Here is a 13,674-nt window from a genome sequence, read left to right as displayed (position 1 = left end):
GTGCACTGGCATCCAAGTCGGAACACTGAGGGCGCCATCACCACAAACTGTTGTGTCCTTCAGAATGACCACCCATACATCTCCTTAGCAAGTCTGAATAAAATCCATTAAGTAACAATCAAGTTATTGCATTCATATAAGCACTTCTGCAAACTTTGACATGATCAGGGTGACCTTTGACCCTGTAAAAGGTGAAGGCAGCATTATCAATAGGTATAGGTGTATAGATTAGACTATGATACATTTACATATCAAATTTGGGGGGGGGGGGGGGAAATCGGTCGAGAAACAAGGCCAGCATCGCACACACAAGCAGACCCTGTTAAGTTTACCTTTTCATGTATAAAGACGGAATAAGTAAGGACGCCATCACCAAAAACGATAGGCTTCTTCGTCTTACCATAATACACCTTCATGCCAAGTGCTCACAATAAAATCTCTGCGGCGGACGCGGACACCCATAAGTATACAGCTAGGCCTATACAGCCCGCAAGTCACACAGCCCACCAACTCTAGGCAAAAAGCCACAAGCCCGAGTGACTAGGCAAATAGGGCCCATGAGCTCGACAAAACAAATAAGGCCCACGAGCTCGACACTACGCAAATAATGTCCACAAGCTCGACACTATAATAGGCCTATAGGGCTCACACCCGTAAATACAAGGGAATGCCCCAGGCCCCTTCACAAATTCGTACCAAAGATACCAAAATAAATGAAGGAAAAAATTGATTAAAAATCAATGATGTAGTTTGGCAAAAAACTGAATAGCTGTAGATATTGAGTATGAATTCCTCTACAAATTACATTTTGGTTGGAAGATGAAAGCTTTTCTGGTGGAATTTGAGGGGACTATATTTCATTGGGTACGTGTACGGAAAATGGGTGATTTTTTGAGTGATAAGAACTCGTAGTCTGGCTTTGCGGACCCCTGGACAGAATTTGAACTGAATTATCCACCCTGAGAATTTGATGGATGAAAGGGTATATCTAACTTATCCAGGTTAGTGAAGCTGAAACACCTCATTTCTCTCAGTTGTTTTACAGAATTTTTTGAAATTTGATTTTTAACACACATCCCTATGGGGAAATATTTATGGGTGTGAGCCCTATATGGGCCTAAAGTGTCGAGCCCGACACTGCGTGCTAAGCCTCGTGAGGTAATTTCTGTCTCGTGGGCATTTATTAACCTATAGTGTCCTGTTCGTGGGCCTAATTTGCCTATATAACGTTGAACTCATGTGCCTTATTCGCCTAGTGTCGAGCTGGTGGACCGTAGATAGCGCATGGACCTATTTTACTTGATGTCGAGCTCATAGGCCTTGTTCACTAAATAGTCCAGGCGCAGGGACCCTGAAAAAATGACTTCGTTCAACCCACCCCGCAGAAAAGATTTGACTGCATGGGGTGGTCGGTTGGACCCTCTCAAACACCCCTAGGTAGTATGTGATTCCAAATTGTGGTATCAATAAAATTTTACAGGCCACTTTAGTTGCGACAAGACCTTATTCTTCGAGAAGAAGCCTGTGCAAGCTAAGACTACTACACATACCACTAGAGCTGCTACATGCGCCAATACCAGTGGCGCGTGTAGTAGTCTTAGCCCATACAGACTTTTTCTGCGACAAACAAGGGTTTTTGCCTGCAAACTAACTTTTCATACCAGCCTGGGGTCGGTGTAGTATAGTTTCTAGACGTTTTTATTTCGTCTGCATTTTTTCCGACTTGAAGTAAGCCGAGTGAGCGCTCATACACAGTGATTGCGATGCCCGAACTGTTTTTGTCGCAATCACTTTGTATACACCCTCACTCGGATTAGCGCAATACAGGGGCTTTTGCAGAATTCACAAGCTGCAACTCAGAGAAATAAAGACGAAATAAAAAAGGCTAGAAATTAAGACTAGGGTCGGTGACGCTTGTCGCTATTGGGGCACTGAAAATGACAAAATTATCACAATTTTTGCATGTATTTCACCAAGAATTCATCAAAACGCATTAAAACTACATATGTGCATGTTGCGAGAGATGTCAGCAATACAATGGGATACATTGTAAGGTATAATATTGTGCATGGTTACCATGGTAACCGGATGCATACAGGTGATTGGTAACCCCCCCCCCCCAAAAAAAAAAAAAAAAAAAAATATATATATATATATATATATATATATATATGGAATTTAGACAGGTTGTTTGTTTGTTTGCTTGTTTGTTTGGCGCTTTTTGTCTTTCGTGCACATCACTCATTGTAGATCGGATATTAAAGTACCTACCTTAAAGGTAGGAATCCCATTTGCATGCCTTAAATGAAGAGTTGTACAAACACAGTGGTATGTTGAAGAGAGTATCATTTTAGAAACTCCCATAAAGTATTGAAAGTGGAAGGTAACATTTAGTACATTTTTATTGACCGTTAGATTTTGAATTGAATTCTTTTCGGGGCTCACCGTAAATTCCAGTACATTACTAGGCTACTTTTGCAGACCCATGAACTGCATGTGTGTCCATCATGTATATTTTCTGAATAAAGTTCATCAAAACTTACAAACATTTCTGTATACATTCTTGCCACACACTCTATATGTTATTACATCAGCTCTTATACTTTTAGATTTGTGTTTATAGATTAAAAAAAAAATACAGAAGACTGTAACAAAAAGGCTTAAGTGTGGCTGACACACAGAACTACTGAGTAGTTGAGTTTTGTGCATTATTCAAATTGTAGATAACTGTTGACTTCCAAATTTCTAAGCAGTGGCATAACAAGTCCCCTGAGGTTCATATTTAATGTTTTGCTGCATTTTGGGAGTTCTGTAAAAGGTATCCCCTACCTTTAACACTGTAAAATTAGCCTGGATAAAAGGGAAAAGACGCTCAAGATTTTTTTTTTCCAGTAATTCTCTCCATAACATTAATTCATTACTGCACGTTTTGATACAAATTTACATATCATGATTTTTCATTTTATTCTATTTTTTTTACAATAGCTTACGAACACAAAAAGTATGATTAATTCTTTGATGGATAATCCAGTGCACGTGTATATTCCTTCTTTAGAAATGAATTTTTCTGCATTCTTTGATAAACTTCCTTTAAGTATGTTAAGAACGTGAACAATCAAATGCTTTCCTCTGCTCTTAACTGTTTTGAATAACCATCACTCTGTAAATACTCAAAAGAGCTAACCTTAGAATATAATTGGCTTTGTTCTCTGTATTCACTTATATTTGTAAGGGAAAGTTGTGTCCATACATTACTAAAAACTACATTTGCCTATACTTTGAAGTCAAATTTGTGTTGAAAGTACGACGGATGCAACTTTTTCATGCATTTTACTATTTAAAAAAAAAATGATATCTTTCTTTCAGTGGCCGTTTATTATGCCTTTGTTTACAAATTTTGCTGTAACTTGAGAATGCTTCAATATATTCTTCACATATGTGGTACACTTATGCAGAAGGAAGGAAATGCTTATTGAGCTTTTTGAAATTATGGGCCTTAGTTTTTGAGTTATTGACAGCTGAATCCTGATTGGATAATACTGGTTGCCATGGGAACAGGAAAATACTTCTTTTACGATAATCAATAAAAACACTTTTTTTTTTTTTTTTAAATTGTATCTAAAAAATGAAACCCCCCCCCCCCCAAAGTTTGCAACAGTAGGAGGCATTTTGGGGGTTACCAATCACCTGTAGGCATCCGGTTACCATGGTAACCATGCACAATATTATTACTTACAATAAATCCCAATGTATTGCTGACATCTATAGCAACATGTACATATATAGTTCTATGCAGTTTTGATGAATTCTTTTTGAAATGAATGCAAAAACTGTGATAATTTTGTCATTTTCAGTGCCCCAATAGCGACAAGCGTCACCGACCCTAGTCTTAATTTCTAGCCGTTTTTATTTCGTCTTTATTTCTCTGAGTTGCAGCTTGTGTATTCTGGAGAGCCCGCTGTATTGCGCTAAGCCAAATGAGTGCACATTCCAAGTGATTGCGATTCGGGCGTCACAATCACTGGGTATGCGCTCTCACTCGGCTAGCTTCAACTCGGAGAAATAAAGACGAAATAAAAATGGCTAGAAACTACACTACACCGACCACAGCTTGGCGTGAAAAGTTAGTTTGCAGGCAAAACCCCTTGTTTGTCGAAGAAAAAGTATGTGTGCGCTAAGACTACTACACGTAGCACTGGCACTGGCACCTGTAACAGTGCTAGTGGTGCGTGTAATAGTCTTGGTGTGCGCAGACTCTATTTCGTTTGTTCCAACAAATAATGATGAAAAGTCGCCAGTAAAATTCTACTAACACCACAATTTGGAATCACATACTACCTGGATATGTTCATGGAGGTCCCATCTACCACCCTGTCTGGTCAAACCATTTCTGCGGGGTGGGTTGAACGAACTCCTTAATTAAGCCCCTTACAGGAATTAGCGCCTTGACTATAATGTCTAGCTGATGAGCTACTAGTATATGACTCGCGGGCTGTACAACTCATGGGCTGTATGACAGATGGGTTGTATAACTCGTGGGCTGTATACTCCATAGGCCTATACCACGTGGGTGTCGGGCTCGTGACGTGCACCCAATTAATGTGAGATGTCGTTTTCAAGATCGCATGTTTACAGCATACCTGCCAACATTTCAAGATGAAATATCTTACTCGTGGATTGCAAAAATCTTATTTTATATGCAAACTGAAGTTAAAAATCTTACTTTCGGTCAAATTTTCAGAAAATACACATGAAAGGTATATCTAAATATTTTTTTAAAATCTGATTTCTCTGACAGAAAATCTGATTTTGCTATTTTTAACGTAAAAAATCTTACTGAATCTGATAAAATCTTACTAGTTGGCAAGTATGTTACAGTGCTTGTCGGTTCTAGTCATATTAACGCTTTAAATTTAATAGTTGATAAACTATCCCTTGGTAATTTCTTTGTTTGTTGATAAAGTCCAGATAAAAATAACTCTAACATCGTACGCATTTGCTACAGATGTGTATAATTATGTACATCAATACATGTATAAAAAATAACTTTGTAGGTGACTTAACAGCCAGATGTTTTGAGAGTGCAGGTCTATGTTATTGCATCTATCTAGTTTCAAGTTTTAACCACCTTTAAATACCAGGAAAACTACCAAAAAAAAAGTAATTAGTTGTTTTGGAACTCATCATAATTATATCATACACCAGTTGATAAAGATGAAAAAATGCCACTGCTAGAAACTTGTATAGTATGCACTTGTGCTTCTGATGGATGTTGTACACAGTACAGTCTTTGGATGTTGCATAGAGATGCAGTACATGAAGAGCATGCATATACTTCCAATGGTATTATGGGTAAACAATAATTGTCTTCTGCTGCCGTCTTAATGTCTAAATATGGTATGCTGCCTACTTTCCACTGAATAATGTAAAATTAGTAGCAAAAACAGTTAGCTATATTACTGCTTGGTGAGTTACGTAACATGGTTAGTTACGTTACACATTTAAATGCTTGTCAATCCACTATATAGGACAATGTAAGTAACCTAAGAAATTTGTTTGGACTGTTTTGAATTAGGGCCTACTTATGTAAAGGAGAAATTATCAAAATATGAAGGTTCTGGTTAGTTGCTTTCCTTCAGGGAAAATAGAGTTGATTTTTTTGGTTAGTTACGTTACATACAGTCAGCAAAAAAGAAAGTAAACACTTTTTCGAGTTCACATTTTTCATATAAGAATTTCTTGAAAATCCATGTATTATATACCATTATTAAAGGTAATTTAATTGGCTATCAACCTAGTAGGTCCTGGTCGTATAAATTATATGCATGAGTGAGCACATTCGTTTCTGTCCTCCAAGGCACAAAAGTAAAAAATGCAAAAATTTACATGTTGTCTTTCATTTACAAATGCCCTTTAAGATATTGATCATTACAAAAGATCAGTTTGACACAATGAGAGACATGAATGAAGTTAAATAGCAAAAATAAGTTTTCGTTCTCTTTATATCTTTATAACCTGAAACAAAATGAAAGTGGGAAACTAAAGGGGGAAAATAAAAAAATTTTATCAACTCAAACTTCAAATGACAGAGGGAGTGAGGGCACAAAGATGATCAAATGAGCAGAAAACCTTTATTTCATTCTTTTGATTTGATAATTTAAGAAATCATGAGATACATTCAAGAACCAAATATCATTTACAATTTTCCACCATTTTTGTTAATATTACTTCTCTCATTTCATTTAAATTCGGATTCTTCATTTTCCTACATTATTCTTAGCTTTTAATGGTCTTTTGGGGCTTCAAAGGTATTTTAAAGATCATAGGTTTATTTTTGGAACGTAACTCATGTTTTTTATTGTATAAATTTGTCTTTTGTTCTTAACGTTACATGAAAGAGCACTTACGCATAAACACTGATGAATGACAACTTGTTCATTTTTGCAATTTTTACTTTTGTGACGTGAGAGAGAAAAACGAAGATGTTCACTCATGCGTAAAGTTTTCCTTTTTATTGACCAACCAGGTTGATAGCCAATTAAATTACCTTTCACATGGTTTACAATCAACTTTAGCCTGATATTCTATGAGAAATATAAACTTGAAAAGTGTTTACTTTCTTTTTTTGCTGAGTGTATATTCGAAGGGGTACAAATTTCCAATAGTTGTGGTTATTAGCAATCCTAATACAATGTTTTTAGCTCTGAATATTGACAGTTGATTACATTCTATGATAAAATGTGCCTGTATTGACTCAAATGACCCTTCTTTAAATATTTAGTAATAATTTGAACATTTAGTTTTGCTAATAACTTCAAGCTGAAATATCAACTGTGCAAAATTCAAATTTTCACGTTTTCTTGGAAGTGACAACATCTTAAGAGATTTTGTCATCATTCTTGTACCATGAAAGATAGATTTCACTAAAAAGACCATAATTCTAAAATCTAAGGTCATGTCTACTAATTCGTGGAATTGCCCTTCTAGTTATGGGTGTGCTTATTATTCTGAATCAATAAGTACACATGACACATATAAGATCACTACAATAAACTTCATGTTCAATCAGTGTGGAGACATGATCGTAATGATTGTGGACGTGGAACACGTTGACGTCCACCAGTCATGGTTGTCAACATATAGTCGACTAGTCCTGTCGACTGCGAATATATACACCTTAAAGGTGACTTTAAAAGTGACTGCGGGAAACGATGTATAGGCCTATCGTTAAAGTGACGTTTCCGAGCATCAGGTGCAAGCATAATCCTAGACTGGTATCAGGTAGTATAATCTGTCATTCGTGCCAATACATACCATGAACACAATGTCGCATCAAGATTATCGTGGAAATATAGTCACACAAATATGCATGCCATCTACACACTCAACAAAATTAAAAATTACTATGCACAGACAGTGGCCCTTTTCATAAAAGGGAGAGGGGAACCATTTATGGTTTACAATAATACACTTACAATCATAATCAGTATACATGTACAGAAAGCGACAATATGGTGATTGTTCAATGTACACATGATTCTCTTATTTTCTTATTCATCCATTGGTAATCTCTCATTGATTGACAGACAGCCAACCCATTACTTTCTTGATTTATAATCAAAGGAAAAATACTGACAGACTAAACGAGTTGGATCCTTATTCCGAAAAATAAACCCGCGTTTTCTTATTTTTATAATCTTGGCCAGCCACAGCAAATTCCACTCACATATCACATGCCTTTAAATCTGGTTGTGTTTAAACATAATCTATTATTGAACTTTTTCATTCCTTGATATCACTTTTTTTTTTTAAGAAACCCGTATTTCATTATGACATGCACTTATGTTTGAAGAATTAACATTTTGTAATATAGTGATGATGTGCCACTTTATCGGAGAAAATACATATAACGAAACACACACTGATTTAATATTCCTTACGAAGGATTCCTTAACTTAAAGAAGCAAGTAAAACTGCAACAACCTTAATTTTTAAATCTACGCAAACATAATCAAGTGAATGGCAAGTACAGTCCTTTTTCATAACAAGAGACCCGGGGGTCTCGTGGTCACCCGAGTGTCGCAGGTTCACCTTCCATGCATTCTTGCAGACGCTTACCTGAGAACACTGGAAACTTGGGGGGGGGGGCAGCTTTGAGAGCTGGGGGTATGGTGTCCATTTGCATATTTCATCACACTGGTAAAAATACCTGCCAAGTACACTGTACTTTATAGAAGGTTGAACTATCAGTTTGGGGGGAAAAAAGACTTAACGCCGCTCTATCATTTCTGATTCTAGAGAAGAATAGAATATTCATTAATTTAGAAGGTTTGGGCCCCCTGGGGTCCCCAAGGAAAGCATGGCGCCCATTCAAACACTTTAAGATTATATCCCCTAAGAATGCTACTTGTCCAAATTGGTGAAAGTCCATTATGTTGTTATCAGCAAGAAGATGAAAATGTACAATTTAGGTCTGCAGAGGGGGCAGTCCTGGATCTGCAAAGAACAAACTTGAACTAAAGCCATCAATGTATACACTCATGGTATTAGCTTTGCTTCATCACTTCTGGTTCTAGAGAAGGTTTGTAAATATTGCGTAATGTGGGGGGGGGGGGGGGGTTGGGCCCCCAGGGGTCCCCAAGTTTGGTGGAACATTCATCAAGGGGTTTTCAAGAAGAGAACATGTACGAGTTAAGTCTCCATTTGGACCCATCCCACCCCATTCCCGTGAGTCCCAAGGGGTCGAGGGTAGCACTCCTGAGTCTGCCATGAACAAACTTGAAACAACAGTCATCAATATACTGACTCATTGTATTAACTTAGCTCAATCACTTCTGGTTCTAGAGAAAATCTTTCAAGATTCATAAGGGTGGGGCAGTGGGTTGCCCCCCCCCCCCCCCCAAGGTAGGGCATGGTGCCCATTTGAAGGAAATGAGATTCTTTTTCCCCTAGGTATGCCACCTGCTAAATTTTGTGTAAATTCACCACGGGATTTTCAAGAAGAACATGAAAAAATACAATTTAGGCCCCATTAGGACCGCTCCCCTGGGTCCCAAGGGAGGCACCACTGATTCCACCATGAACGAACTTGAATCTACAGTCATCAATGTGCTAACTCATTGTATTAACTTAGCTCTATCACTTCTGGTTCTAGAGAAGAAGATTTTGAAAGATTCCTCACTTTTGGGGGCTGGGCCCCTTGGGAGCCCCCAGGTGGGGCATGGTGCCCATTTTGAACAAATTGAGCTCCTATTCCCCTAGTGATGCTACCTGTCAAGTTTGGTGACAATCTGTCACGGGGTTCTCAAGAAGAAGATGAAAATGAACAATTTAGGTCCCGGGCCATTAGGACCCCTCCCCATCCGTCTCCCCTGGGTCCCAAGGGAGGCACCCATGATTCCGTCATGAACAAACTTGAAGCTACAGTCATCAACGTACTAAGTCATAGTGTTAATTTAGCTCTATCACTTTTGGTTCTAGAGAAGATTTTTAAAGATTCCTTAATGGGGCGGGGGCCTGGCCCCCAGGTTGGGCATGGGTGCCCATTTTGATCAAATTGAGATCCTATCCCCTAGGCATGCTACCTGCCAAGTTAGGTGAATATTGGCCATGGGATCCTCAAAAAGAAGATGAAAATGTAAAAAGTTTACGCACGACGCACGACGCACGACGCACGATGGACGCCCGACGAAGAGCGATCGCAATAGTTCACTTTAGCTGCTACAAGTGGCTCTGAATAGCTAGTAAGCACAGAGCACATTAGCAAATCAACTGCTTGGGACACTATTGATGTAAACTGACAACCCTTTTTTTTCAGTTAAACATATAGCTTTAATCAAAAAGCATATCAAGTGAGGATTCCGTTTTGATTATCTCTCCATTAAGCCTACAGAGGTGGACGAAAGTTGTATGTTTGGTCTCAAATTAGGAGAGTATCATATACATGCTGTATTTGCTTTTTTTTTAAAGTAGCCCATTTTTGTCAACGATCACGAGAAAGACTTCAAGAATCTGTATTTCAAACACACACACACACACACACACACACACACACACACACACAATCACTCACATAATAACATGTGATTATAACGACGAGTCTTCATACTTTATCATCTGACATACTCTCTAAAAAAAAAATCGAGTGAAAATATTCACTCTTAAAAGAGTGAATACAAAAAAGGGTGAATTTAGAGTGAAATTGGAGTGAATTTGGAGTGACCTCAGGGATCACTCGAAGATTTTGGAGTGATCCCTGAGGTCACTCTAAAATGAGTGAAAATGAACATTTTCACTCAAAATTCAGTCCAATTTCACTCTAAATTCATTCTTTTTTGTATTCACTCTTTTAGGAGTGAATATTTTCACTCGATTTTTTTTAGAGAGTACATTGATTTCCATACGGTCAGATAATTCCAAGAACTTTTTATATTGGTTTAGCAGGAATTTGATTACCTTTGTATATTTACTTTAAAACACCACATAAGTAATAAGTACGTTCATAGAAATCAATGTATCATTAGATTTGCAGTGACTGTTTGATAATGATATAATAACAATGTACGAAACAGAATTGAAATGAAAGTTGAATCAAATCACACGAGATTTAGAATAGATTGATACTCATCAGCGTAATCCTCGAAATTAAATGTTCCATTGCATAATCTCTTTGTATCCTCTTTGTTGTTCCTTCAAATATCATTGTCTTTCAATCTTACAGTTTAATTCGAAATGCACCGCTTTAAATCAGTTTGAACGTTTCTTTTACCTTATTTTCATGCAAACTGTATATGGAAATAAGGAACATTAACGTGAACAGTAGATATACTAAGTGTTACAAAAAACATTTCTCACTTTTGATCCTTAATAGTTCGAAAACTATACATCAGATAACAATGTGTCATTGATATGAGTAATAGCTGAATAGTATACAATTTAGTTGGAGGTGATTTGGATTTGAGAGCATAAATCAGTTTCGTTTAATCCATGATTAATTTCAAAGTTAAGTTCCATATTTTGGTCACATTTGAACCTTCTGTACAAAATTGAATTTTACACAAGATCCAATGATGTGTATGTCAGTGTGTGCTTACAAATTTACAATGACCCTGAAAAATAGACATGAATACCACAAATAATACCTTTTCAGAACTCTGCCGACTTGGCTTCTGGACTGTTGCTCCAAGACACATGAATGCTTTGTCAATAACTCATGACTGATTGCCCTAGGCACTGCTAGTCTGAATTTATGGTAAAGGGTGAAAGGCCTGCACATGAAAAGAATAAGCACTGTTGTCATATGCTTGCATACACTACATTTCAGGATGAATAAAGACTGGCTGTGATAGTGGAATTTCTCATGAATATGCAACAGAGAATTCCAATTCTGGCTATTCTTCTGGACCATTGTCAGGGTGTTAACAACACATTTCCATACACACCAATTGACCCCTGTGCAAAATCAAAAAAAAAACGAGACATGAAACTCGTCACTTTAAAGACGAGTTAGGTGATACGCTTTGGGTCATCAGATATCGGTCACCAGTGATTGACAACGAAACAATTAAATATAGCGACTTTAAGTTATATTTCTGCAATAATATTTTAGCAAAGTCGATTTTTTTGGACCTTCATTATTCAGATCATATTGTTAGTAACAATGCAAACCACATGGAAAGTCCTGTACGTGTGTCTGCGTGTGCAAGTAGGCCCAAGTAGATTAACAGGTTTTCTTAGTACAGTGTATCTCTACGATGACGAACAAATATAAACACGAACAAATTGAAACACGTCAATACAGTGTTCTAAAGATCGTCTTGACTTTAATAGTGGTCTTTTAAAAATATGAACTCTAGCCCTTATTTCCATAACCAAAACTGCTATATCGAATCTTGTCATTAATATGATCAGTTTGGAGAGCTCTTAAAGCTACAAGCCTGTAAAATTTTCCAGCAATTAAGCAATGAATCATCCAATCCAAAACAAAGGAAAATACAGCGAGTGCGTGTCTTTACAGAATGGGATTTATACCCGGACGAAATATGGTGCTATATTGTACTAGTAACTACTTGCTGACTTATTTTAAGGGCTCTGCTGGTTGAGTATCCATGTTTAGCTAAATGAATTGTAATTTGGCGATAAACAAAAATTCCCACGAGCAACAGAAACACTCTAACCTCCGATATAAAATAAGGGAAATTGCGTGTTTGTGTTCGTGGGGATGTGTATACTTGAGGAAATAGTGAAACAAATGACATAGGAGTGAAGCTGAACTGCCTAAGAAAAAAAGGAAAAATAAAGAAAGCCCTTGCAGCTACAAGCCTGTGAAATTTTCCGGCAGAAAAAGCAATGAAACGTCCAAAAACAAAACAGAGGCAAATAGAGAGAGTGTGTGTTTGTTTACATGACAATATGATTTGTACCTAGACGAAAGCGGCATTACCTCAACTAAAATAAAGAAAGAGACATAGCTTCTAACCACGTAACTAAATGGTAAGTCTTTTCGAACCAAGAGTGTGGAACGTAAGATGAATCATGACGATCACCCGTGACCGACACATCTTCAAAGGGAACAGTTAGAAGTGGAAGGAGTGTCAAGCATATTGTCTCAACAAAGCAATGAGACAATGACATTTAGGCATTCCATAATTTCGCTCTAAAATCAATGGTATTAATCATGTAGGCCTACCATTGCTTGCATAGTCCATAAACTTTGCTTTACAAACTTTCAGTGAAACGTGTCATAACATAACTATGTAACTCCATTAGCAGTGACTACTAGATAAACAAAGATATATCAAAATGAACGCTTAGCACATATAACTCAGGGGATTATAACCTGATACTCTGCTCTTCACTGCTCAGATGGCAACAACACTCATCACCTACGGCTGCGTATAGAGAAACAGCCATTACTTAAATAACAGTTTTGCCTTTTATTTGGCAGATCGACACACAACCCCTTTAAACACACTGTAATTGGCACGGACGGACATGAAAGAACTCTTCATTAATACTAAACAGGATATGCATTCCACTCATGTGGCGCAAGATACCTCTAAAGCAACATAAAGCCTGTCTACAACTCCGTTATTGGGTCAAACAATACAGTACGAAATATCACAGAGATGAGCGAGACGGTATACACCTGGCTTAGAGTAAATCAATTCAGTTCTTTTTCCCACTCAAGTTGAAGTATTTATATAAATGCATAAATCCCCACCTTCAGTATAACAAAACAAACGTAGCGAAAAGGGAAGAGAAGACGAGAGCTGGCAAAAATATACTGCACAACTGCAATTTATAACCTTTTGAGTGACAAGTGAAGCAAAATGTATTAGATGTTATAGCAGTTGTTTTTTTAGCATAAACAGACAAATAGAGGACATGAGACACATTCGTGAAGTCCTATTCTTTATACAGTCCCACATAATTCAGATGAAATTGTTTCTGTCATGCAACCATGTGAACATTTCATGCGTGTGTCGGCGTGGGCAAGTAAGTCGATCAGACAGGATATGTAAATGAATATTTACCAATAGGTCTTTATACTGTTAAAAAACAGAAATCAAACATGGCGATAAGGTCTTTTAAGGGTCACCTTCACATTTACATGTGTATTTTCAAGTCGAAATTTCCAGTCGAAGCGCTTTGGTCTCCAACACAAAACAAAGG

Source organism: Diadema setosum, chromosome 18 (assembly GCF_964275005.1).
Source record: "Diadema setosum chromosome 18, eeDiaSeto1, whole genome shotgun sequence".
Taxonomy (NCBI): domain Eukaryota; kingdom Metazoa; phylum Echinodermata; class Echinoidea; order Diadematoida; family Diadematidae; genus Diadema; species Diadema setosum.
Note: the sequence above shows the minus strand (reverse complement) of the source record.